Raw genomic sequence first — 10,980 nt, 5'->3', positions numbered from 1 at the left:
CCTCTGATGGACGAGGAAAAGTGTGATATAGTGATGGGACATTTAAGACAGTTTGCTCATCCTTCTTTTCAAATTATTTTCGAGCTTGCATTTCTCTTTTATCCTTGGTAGTTGGATGAAATCCCAGTCCAAATGTATCTTTTTGCGTCAGGATCTCTATTGGCTCCAAAATTCCTTACAATTCCCGTCCAAGACCTTTTCCTATTTCATATCCACCTCGGATCATCTCCCTAGCCATCATAATACTGGCTTCTGGCAAGTCTGATTTAGTCAGCGACTTATCTTTGGATACCCAACCCACAAAGACGACATCAGCAATATGATGAGATGAAATTGGAGTCCTTTTTCTATCTTCACCTTTGAATTTTGCATCAACGATCATGGTACAGTCATCCTCAGCAAACACAGTAATGAGCTGATCATTCACAATAAATCTCAACATTTGATGCAGAGAAGATGACACTGAATTGGAAACATGTATCCAAGATCTTCCAAGCAAAATATTATAAACACTAGAGAAGTCCATTACTTGGCAAGTAACTTGGAATTGAGCAGGGCCTATCTCCAATACCAGATCTATTTCACCCATAGACGGGCAGAGTTTAACGTCAAGAAATCCAAGTTTAGTGAGAGTGTTCCATGGACAGATATTCAGCGTTGACCCATTATCCACTAAGATCTTTGGCAACAGCTTTCCATTGCAGCGGACTGATATATATAAGGTTCTGTTATGTCCAATCCCTTCTACAGTCAGATCGTCATCGGAGAAGGCGATATGATTAGTTGCAAGTACATTCCCCATTGTTGACCTTGGTCGATCAATCCTTGGTTTTGATGATTAACAAACCAAAATGTAGATTTGGGCTAATGTTTTTATGTGAGCAATTTGTTAGAACAGATTCTTGTGGCACAAAAGAAGAAGCAAAAACAGGGCACTCATGTGGGACGTCCGAAAGGAAGCTATCGGACGTCCGAAAGGATGAAGAACATCAGGAAGGATATTCTGTCGGACGCTCGTGAGGAAGCATCGGACGTCCGGATGGATCGGACACACTCTTCGGACGCACATCGATCGTGTCGGACGTCCTAAAAATTCCACGAAGATTTGATAACTCTCTGGACGACGTTCGGACGCAGGGTTCGGACGTCCGACAGGTGGTTTGGACGCTGGGTTCGGACGTCCGACAGGTGGTTCGGACGTCCGACAGGCCAACGGCTAGTTTTGACAGCATTTAATATTTGACCGTTGGAGAGCCTTTTGGAGCCATTTCTCACCTTCTATAAACACCCCAAAGCACAAGAAGAAAAAGGACTTTTGCCAACACAAAATACAAGCTTACAAGTGAGATTTTTGAGTAGAAAGATTCTTTGTTGGTTGTATAAGGGGTTGGGGAAGTTGGGTTGTGAGGTTGCTCAAGTGAAGGTTACTCTCTAGGAGGAGTAAAACCTTGGTGAAGGTGAACCTATCACTTGAAGTGGTAAAACCTTGGTGAAGGTTGCCTCATTTGTATAAAATAGTTCTTAATTGGGTGAGTGATCTTTCAAGTGTAGGTTGTTGAGGGTTAACTAGAATAGTTGTAAAACTCCTTGGCTCAACCAAAGTGTGTTTGGGGTGAGGAAGGAGTGAGCCTTCACTTGTACATCTTGGTTAGCATCGCCATCTATTGAAGAGGCTATTGGATTGATATTTGGTTTGCATTTCTTATCTTTTCTCTTTAATTAAGTTTTCTTTATTGTGCTTAAATTTGATATATCTTTGTGCATCATTGTGAAATTGTTTGTACTCATTGGGTTGCACCAGGCCTTACAATTGGTATCAGAGCTTGGTCTCTTTTGATCAAGCTTAACCGCTTAGAGTAAAGATCATGGCAACCATAAAAGTTTCTTTTTTAGAAGGGCAATCTATTGATAGACCACCTATGTTTAATGGTTCTCATTTTAGCATGTGGAAACAAAGAATGATGATTTTCTTACAATCCGTTTATATTGAATTATGGTATGTGGTAGAAGATGGTCCTTATGAAGCCAGAATAATTGACTCTACCACTAATTTGAGTAGATTAAAGACTAGACAAGAATTGAATGAAAAAGACAAGAGATACCTTTTTTTTGAATGCCAAGGCCATGTGTATATTGTACAATGCATTAGATGTAAATGAATCTAGTAGGATTAAAGGTTGTAAATCAGCTAAAGATATTTGGGATAAATTGTGTGTATTTCATGAAGGTAACCAAGATATTAAAGAACAAAAGAAATCTTTGCTTGTTTCTCAATATGAATTTTTCAAAATGCATCCTCTTGAAAATGTTGATAAGATGTGTAGTAGATTTTGTGATATTATTCAAGATCTTAAATTACTTGGAAAAGAATATTCTTTGGGTGAGAAAAATAGAAAGATTTTGAATGCCTTACCAAAAGAATGGGAAAACAAAATAAATGCTATAGAAGAGGCAAAGGATTTAAATTCTATGTCCATTGAATCTCTTGTGAATTCCCTAACCTCTTATGAATTAAAGCTGAAATTCAAAGTGCAAGAGGAAGAAAATGCAAGAATGTATAAGAGAGGCATAGCTTTTAAAGCATCTCATGTGGGGGATAACCCATCCTTCATGGGTAATGAAAACATGGAAGTGGACAATGATATAACTCCTCACATCAAAAGTTTCAAGAAGATCTTCAACAAGAGAAGTTCAAGAGGAGATTGCAAAATTACATGGGATGAATGCAATTCAAAAAGAGAAAAAGAAGAGTTGGCACAAATGGCACTAATGGCCTTTGGAGAAGATGAGGTAAATTCTTATCACTCTTCTTGTGATGAAGATAATGAAGATGATGATGTGAAAATTCTTATGATTAAAATGCATAAAAGTTTGAGAAAATATTATGCTAAAAATAAAGATTTGAAAACAAAAATAAATGATTTGTTGGAAGAAAATTCCAAACTTTTTCAAGAAAACAAATGTTTGAGAATTGAAAATGATGATTTAAAAAATCAAAAAAATGTTTTTGATTGCAAAAATAATTTGAAAAGGAAGTTGGAAGAGAAAATAAAGTTTTATGAAAAAATATTGGAGGAACAAAATTTGTTAAAGAAAAGAATTAATGACTTGAACGAGTTTCTCCAAAATGAAAAACAAAAGTTTTCTCAAACAAAAGAAAGCAAATCTTTTCAAGGCACAAATAAGTTTGTTATGATAAGAAGTAAGAAAATTAGTTGCATTAAATCCACCAATGTGCAAAATACTTCTATCATGTGTCACTTTTGTTGCAAATTTAGACATATGCAAAATGATTGCTATGTAAAGAAAAATATGAGAAAAGGCATGAAATCCATGTGGATTGCTAGATCATGTCGTATTAACTCCCAAGGACCCTATAAAGAAAGGGTACCAAATGAAATTTCTCATATTTAGGTACATCATGAAGATTTGATCTAAGAAGTACTAAATGGTTGTAAGTACATTTGAAAATTTTGATATTCAATATGGTCTTGATTTGAAAAATAAAGGGGGAGTTTGTTTTTTTTTTATTGATGCCAAAAGGGGGAGTAGGATTTATTAAAATTTCTTTGTATGTTGGCACTTTCTAAGGGGGAGCTTTAATTGAACTTATTTGATAAAAGAAATCTTCATTTTGTAGGATTTATTGAAATTTCTTTGTATGTTGGCACTTTCTAAAGGGGAGCTTTAATTGAACTTATTTGATAAAAGAAATCTTCATTTTGTTTGTCATCATCAAAAAGGGGGAGATTGTTGACCTTGGTCGATCAATCCTTGGTTTTGATGATTAACAAACCAAAATGTAGATTTGGGCTAATGTTTTTATGTGAGCAATTTGTTAGAACAGATTCTTGTGGCACAAAAGAAGAAGCAAAAACAGGGCACTCATGTGGGACGTCCGAAAGGAAGCTATCGGACGTCCGAAAGGATGAAGAACATCAGGAAGGATATTCTGTCGGACGCTCGTGAGGAAGCATCGGACGTCCGGATGGATCGGACACACTCTTCGGACGCACATCGATCGTGTCGGACGTCCTAAAAATTCCACGAAGATTTGATAACTCTCTGGACGACGTTCGGACGCAGGGTTCGGACGTCCGACAGGTGGTTTGGACGCAGGGTTCGGACGTCCGACAGGTGGTTCGGACGTCCGACAGGCCAACGGCTAGTTTTGACAGCATTTAATATTTGACCGTTGGAGAGCCTTTTGGAGCCATTTCTCACCTTCTATAAACACCCCAAAGCACAAGAAGAAAAAGGACTTTTGCCAACACAAAATACAAGCTTACAAGTGAGATTTTTGAGTAGAAAGATTCTTTGTTAGTTGTATAAGGGGTTGGGGAAGTTGGGTTGTGAGGTTGCTCAAGTGAAGGTTACTCTCTAGGAGGAGTAAAACATTGGTGAAGGTGAACCTATCACTTGAAGTGGTAAAACCTTGGTGAAGGTTGCCTCATTTGTATAAAATAGTTCTTAATTGGGTGAGTGATCTTTCAAGTGTAGGTTGTTGAGGGTTAACTAGAATAGTTGTAAAACTCCTTGGCTCAACCAAAGTGTGTTTGGGGTAAGGAAGGAGTGAGCCTTCACTTGTACATCTTGGTTAGCATCGCCATCTATTGAAGAGGCTATTGGATTGATATTTGGTTTGCATTTCTTATCTTTTCTCTTTAATTAAGTTTTCTTTATTGTGCTTAAATTTGATATATCTTTGTGCATCATTGTGAAATTGTTTGTACTCATTGGGTTGCACCAGGCCTTACACCCATAATGTTAGAAAATTTATCCACAGGGATATCTTTAGGGACTTGAGCTTCGTTCAGGATTTTGAGCAATGCTTCTCTGTGTAGCTCGGAGGTCAAGAGAAGATTCGGGAAAGAAATCTGAGCAGGCATCCTATCCAATTGTTCTACTATTTTGTACTCACTTCTCTTCAACATCTTTAAGAAATTCACAGCTTCATTTTTAGACACAAAAGGCTTGGGCGTCGGAGATTTAACTTTGGCCCTGGACTGAACATCAATTTCGGAGTTTCCCACAATTCTCCCAGACGTGGTAATAGTAGATTCCTCTTCCTTTAAGCATTTTTTTATCTCCAATCAACAGAATAACCTCCTCGTAGTTCCATGGCGCCTCTTGCAAGTTATTGACAGGCATTTGTTCCGAAAATTCAAGAATGACAGGTTCTAATATATCCCATTCAAAAGATGGTAGATCCAGAATAAAAGGAGCTTTAGAATTTTCAACCTCGGAAGGCCCTCTTTCTACTATAAATGGTCCCTCTTTTTCAAACACAAAAGATCTCAACTTTTCCTCAACATTATCCTTAGTCATGGACTCTTCAGCAGACAGCAATTTCCTCATTTTCACGTGGTCGATCTCCATTACGCCAAACACCTCAGTTTCATATACAATGTACCGAGTGGGATAGATAAAGTCTTCATCATCGATGATAACCCCCACAGTGCTTCCATGCTCAGGTAAAGAATTCTTGCTGACATTCGGTCCTTGGTCTCCCCTTCTTCTAAGAAGAATGTCTCCAGAGTCAATCATATCCTGAATTTTATGTTTTAGAGCCCAAAAATTGCCAGTGGTATGACCTGAATTTTCAGAATGATAAGCACAAATTGCTTGCACATCATAACCTGGAGGAATGCCTTTGGGATAAAGTTTGGGAGGAACGGTGTCAATTTTTCCAGCTACTTTTAACTGCTCATACAATTGATCAATAGGTCGGCCCAAGTTGGTGAGGGTTCGAAATTGCTTCTGAGTTTGAATTTCGCTGGTTTAAAAAGGATTTTGAGAAGAATTATTATTTTATAGGGTTGGTCTGGGATGATAAATGGGACGGGAGTGATTTTGAAAGATAGGTTGTGGGATTGGAGGTAACGGTGAGGTATTCAATTGACTTGGTCGGGATTGATGAAATTGGTTAGTAGTGTGGTAGACCGGTTGAGGGTTAGGATACTATGGATAAGGAACATAATATGTGGGATGGTTTCGGATTCTGGGTCTAAAAGATGGGCATTGATCCCATATAAAAGCAGTTTCTCCTTCTTTCTTTTTGAATGGGGGCTTTTTTCCATTGTTGCTTTGATTTTGTAGAGCATCCAATTGCAACTTTAATACAGACACATTAACAATCTTCCCTTCTTCGACAAATTCATCATACTCCTCCAACTTGTTAATGATAGCACCAAACGAACTTCCAATCATGCGAAAGATCTCTTCAAAGTAGGGTGGATCGTGAGCCTTGATGAAAGTACGAACAATCTCCTTCTCAGTCATAGGAGGCTCCACTTTAGCAGCTAACTTTCTCCACCGCTTTGCGTAGGTTTTGTGATCTTCCGACGGCTTTCTTTCGTACCCTCCAGTGTTGTTCTGTTGGTGCCAACTCACAGTTAAATTCATATTGCTTCACAAAAGTTGTTGATAGATCCAACCAAATTTTGACCTCTCCAGACTTCAAATTTGAATACCAATCTAGAGCATCTCCCTCTAAACTTTCCGGAAATAGATGCATAGGCAAATTTTCATCATCATTAGCTTGCCTAACTTGTTGGCAAACATCTTGAGATGCGTCTTAGGATTTTCAGTTCCATCATACCTGCTGAATTTAGGGATTTTGAATCCCAACGGTAGCTGAATATCTGAAAAAAGACATAATTCATCGTAGTCTGATCCACCATGCCTGCTCAATCCTTGATTCTTTTTCATAAAATCATCGAATCGGTCCAACCTTCTCAATAGGTCCTTGTCAATAGGTACCGGTTGTTCTTCTATCGCCGCCTTCCTTTGAGATGCCGTATCCAGTACAAAAGACTCTGTAATGTGGTGGTAGGGTCCCTGAGGGTTGAGGGGAACGTTCAGATTGGTTTGTGGATGGGTTTGAGGGATTTGACTACTGGTTAGATTCATCAATATATAATTCGGATGCATATAGGAAAAGTCTGAATTTAGTCGGGTAAAGGTATTTTCAAGAAGATTAGCGAAATGAGGAAGGAAAATTATTTGGGTATTGGATGTGTGGGGTGGTTGATAGTCTTATGCAGGTGGGTGATTATCGACAAGTTCATGGTCGTTCGGGACACCACCACCACTGTTGCTTGCGACCAACTGATCAATTACACGCCTCTGTGTGGCCATTTCAGCACTTAACTCATTGAACTTGCCAAGTACCTCACTTAACTGAGCTCCCAATGCTATGAAGTCCAGTGACGTAACTATAGCAGATCTTTCCGAAGTTTCTGGCACTGAACTCATGTTTACAGGTTGTCTCAAGGCTCTACTTCGAGACTTGGTTATGATGGGGCTCCTTCGTGAAAGTATGTTTAAAATACCTGAGAGATTAAAGGAGAAACTGGTTCAGAAATTTATTCTTGACTAGACCTGCCGAATTTTTATTTCGAAAGAAAGAAAGAAAGAAGAAAAAAAAAAGAAAAAAGAAAATATTTAGGAAATATTTAAATAATTCAGATGCATGTCCTATGGAGAGCCCTTTTCTGCCAAGAGTAAGCCTAATATGATGCAACACCTTCGAAGTGAGGCATGTTCACCAAACCTGTGTTTCGAAAATAACCTTGCAAAAGATAAGAATCATTTCATTGATAAATTTCAAAATCTCATACATCATCTACATCATTTCTCGAAGTTGATTTCGTACAAGATTATTAAACTTCTTCAATCTATCTATCACAACGTCTTTTGACTCTCTGGAATAGGGATTCTGTATTTGTTCAACTTGATCATACAATTTGCCATACTTTCTTTTCAACTCTTGGTGTTTTTCTTGCATTTCTTCACACAGTCTTTTATTCTTCTCTGCCAAACCCTTATTCACGTCCACAGATTGCCTTAATTGTGCATTTTCTCTATCTTTCGCCTCAATGATAGCCATTAATTTCTTGACTTCCTCGGAACTGTTCCATCAGTGGTCGCTCAACATTAGATTCTCTGAGTCACTCCTCGTATTGAGGGGTAACTAAAGCCATCTGCTTGAGTTGTGGAACATAAGCGATCTCCTCATCATCGGACAATGTTCCCCATGTTTCGACAATTGGCATTTTCATTGGAATTTTGTTCGAACAGATCCTTTTGTCAAAACTGATGGTGAAATCGATCAAATTAGGTGTGAGTGGTACTCTTTGAATACACCCTAACTGTCTAAGAAACCTTTTTGAAGTGTATGTCATGATGCCTTGAGTTCCCAATAGCGGTATAAAATCTAATGACTTAGCGCACAGAGCAAGGTTGTAACAGTCGGTTCAGTCTAGTACCCATCTAATCTTTTGATCTGCCATTACCCTAAAAAAGTCCAACCATTCTGATACATTTCTTAACAAAATTGCTTTTGTCAACCCTTTTATGATGGGTAGCTATCCAATTATACCCAATCAACAGTAGACCATCAGGAGCAGGCAACTGTCTCCGAAAGTGTTCCATGACCCAATATGTAAGATTCGATTTGGCCCATAAAAGAATTTTGACCCTTTTTGACAATTAATACATGCAACAAGAATATCAGCCAATACAGTCGGTACTATATAGGCTTGTCGATCCTTAATCCCAAAAAATAAATCAAACAAGAGTTTAGTGATTTTGAAACCAATTTTCTTATCTTTTCTAGGAAACAAATAAATCCCTGCCATCACAAGTCCGTACACCAGTGGCCTCTTACATTCCCATGTTGCCTTAGATGTAAATGAAAAATCCTTCGAATGCTTATCAAATCCATCTTTCATTGCGAATCTGTCAAACAAAAATTTTACATCTATGATTTGATCTGATCCTCGCACTACAGACTTTTTTAATCCAGTAAAATGACAGAATTCGATGTTGCCAGAAGCAATTGAAAATATCACTGCTGTACCCATTACTGGCAAATTCAGAAGACCGGCTACCTCTTCAATTGTCAGAGTCAGCTCCTTGTTTCCTATCCTAAATGTTGAGCCGTTGGGATCCCACAGTTGAATTAAACCTTCTACCAAATACCCATCTAATTCAATGTCTTTGAAATCTCCAATTGGCCCGAGGTAGGAGGCAACTTGATTGATCTCACTAAATGAGAGAAGCCCTGGCCATCTTCGAACCTCTATTGGAGCCGCTAATAGTTGACTAATTCATTGAGATCTGTCCATCTGAAGCACGTAACCTCGATTAAATACCTTACCTACAGGTCTCACTTCTCCAGTTTTACAAAAATTTAAACATGAATATCCCATAGAAGATTAATTACCCAGTGAAAACAAGGTTGGTACATTCCTAAAATGTAATTCCCTAAATGGCATTCCCTCTAGGGTTAATGCATGATGCCAGTTTATTAAATGAATAAATGTGCAATACAGTTATTGAAACATGATCTAAGGGTACCCCATTTAGATGCCAGGGTAAAGCTAAAATGACATGTGTATATTTATACATGCGATGGACTGAAATTTAGACGTGCTATTTACAAAAGGCGGTCTGTCCTTAACGAATACCACGTCAGGACTCTTATTTCTAAGGTTTGTGTATGCAGAAAAAGAGAAAACAAGGAGATGTTAGTTCAATACATAACACATAGCACGTTGGGACAAAATATGATACAAGAATGGAATATAAATAAAGCAAAGAAAGAAGGGTGGAATCCCTCCCCTCGTGTCTAATGTTACTAATTGGATAAGGTTGACTCTATCCTAGGTAATTTCTAATATGGATGCATAAGGTTTGACTTACTAATGCATCTAGACTCGATAAGATTCAGACTCCCAAGCCTTCAAATCAAGAGGCGAAGGGTCATCAATCCCAAGGCCTTCGGTCGGTGGCTTGAGTGATCCCTCAAACATTGCTACGTGCACGTCGTGCCACGGCCACATGTCCAAATGAATCGATCCTAATCCTATCAGGGAGGAGTGGTGTGACAACCACTAAAAAGAAAATAAGATGTAGGGTTGTAAATAAATAACGTATGCACGTATGAAATGCTTCTTTGAGGGAAGGGATTAACATTAAATGTACGTGAAGGTTCTAAGGTAATATTCCCCACCCCAAATGCAAAGCGCGATACGAATAAGTAAATAAACAAAAATAAATACATAAACCATTCATCACATACACAAGGAACGATGAACGAATACGAGTATGAAACGCAAAACATCCTAAAAAAGAAAAATGCAACCTAAAACATCCAAATATGATAAATAAAAGAGTTAAAAAGAGAAAAGACAACTAAACTAAGTGCTTGGACTCTCTAGCGTCCCCAGTGGAGTCGCCAAGTTGTCGCGCCCCATTTTTTGCTATGGAAAATAAAGTGTTTGCAAAAGATGTGATTTTTATTTAAGAATAAGTGAAAAGGACCTAGAATGGGATTTTAAAAAATGCGACAATTTGAATCCAAAATTTAGTCTAAAAGGATTTTTAAGAAAAAAATAGGAGTCGCCACTTGGTATTGAATTTTGGGTGTACCAAGTCACCCTAAAAATATTTTTGACAAAAATAAAATAAAATAAAATAAAACCTTTTTCGACAACTCCAGGTCTTTGAAAAATAAGAGAAAATGAGTTCGGGAGTCACGGTTGAAGAGAGGGAAGGCAAATGCTCGATTAACTCAAATCTAAGGCACCCTTTCAATCTAATATAAGCTAGTTGCGAGGTTTAGTCAAAATTTTCCTAATCTAACCCTTAATTTTATCACATTTGGATGTTTCCTACATGGATGCAAATCTAAATTTATAAAATATCGAAAGGGACAAAATATCCATTCAGGGGTTTAATTGATACCAATCGCATTAATTGTGAAGGTCAAAATAATTCCTTGAAGGGGTCACAAGCATGCATGAATGAAATTCAAAAAAAAAGAAAAGAAACTGAAATTATATATCTAGATATAAGTGGCCAAAGAATAGGGAATGCAACATAATGGGTATGAGAGGCAAAAACTCGTGACATAATTTTCTTATACAGGAATTAATAGGGTATTTAAACTAAAAAGTTATTATCACTCATTTC

This window comes from Coffea arabica, chromosome 6e, assembly GCF_036785885.1.
Source record: "Coffea arabica cultivar ET-39 chromosome 6e, Coffea Arabica ET-39 HiFi, whole genome shotgun sequence".
In the NCBI taxonomy this organism is placed as follows: Eukaryota; Viridiplantae; Streptophyta; class Magnoliopsida; order Gentianales; family Rubiaceae; genus Coffea; species Coffea arabica.
This window is presented reverse-complemented; position numbering follows the sequence as displayed.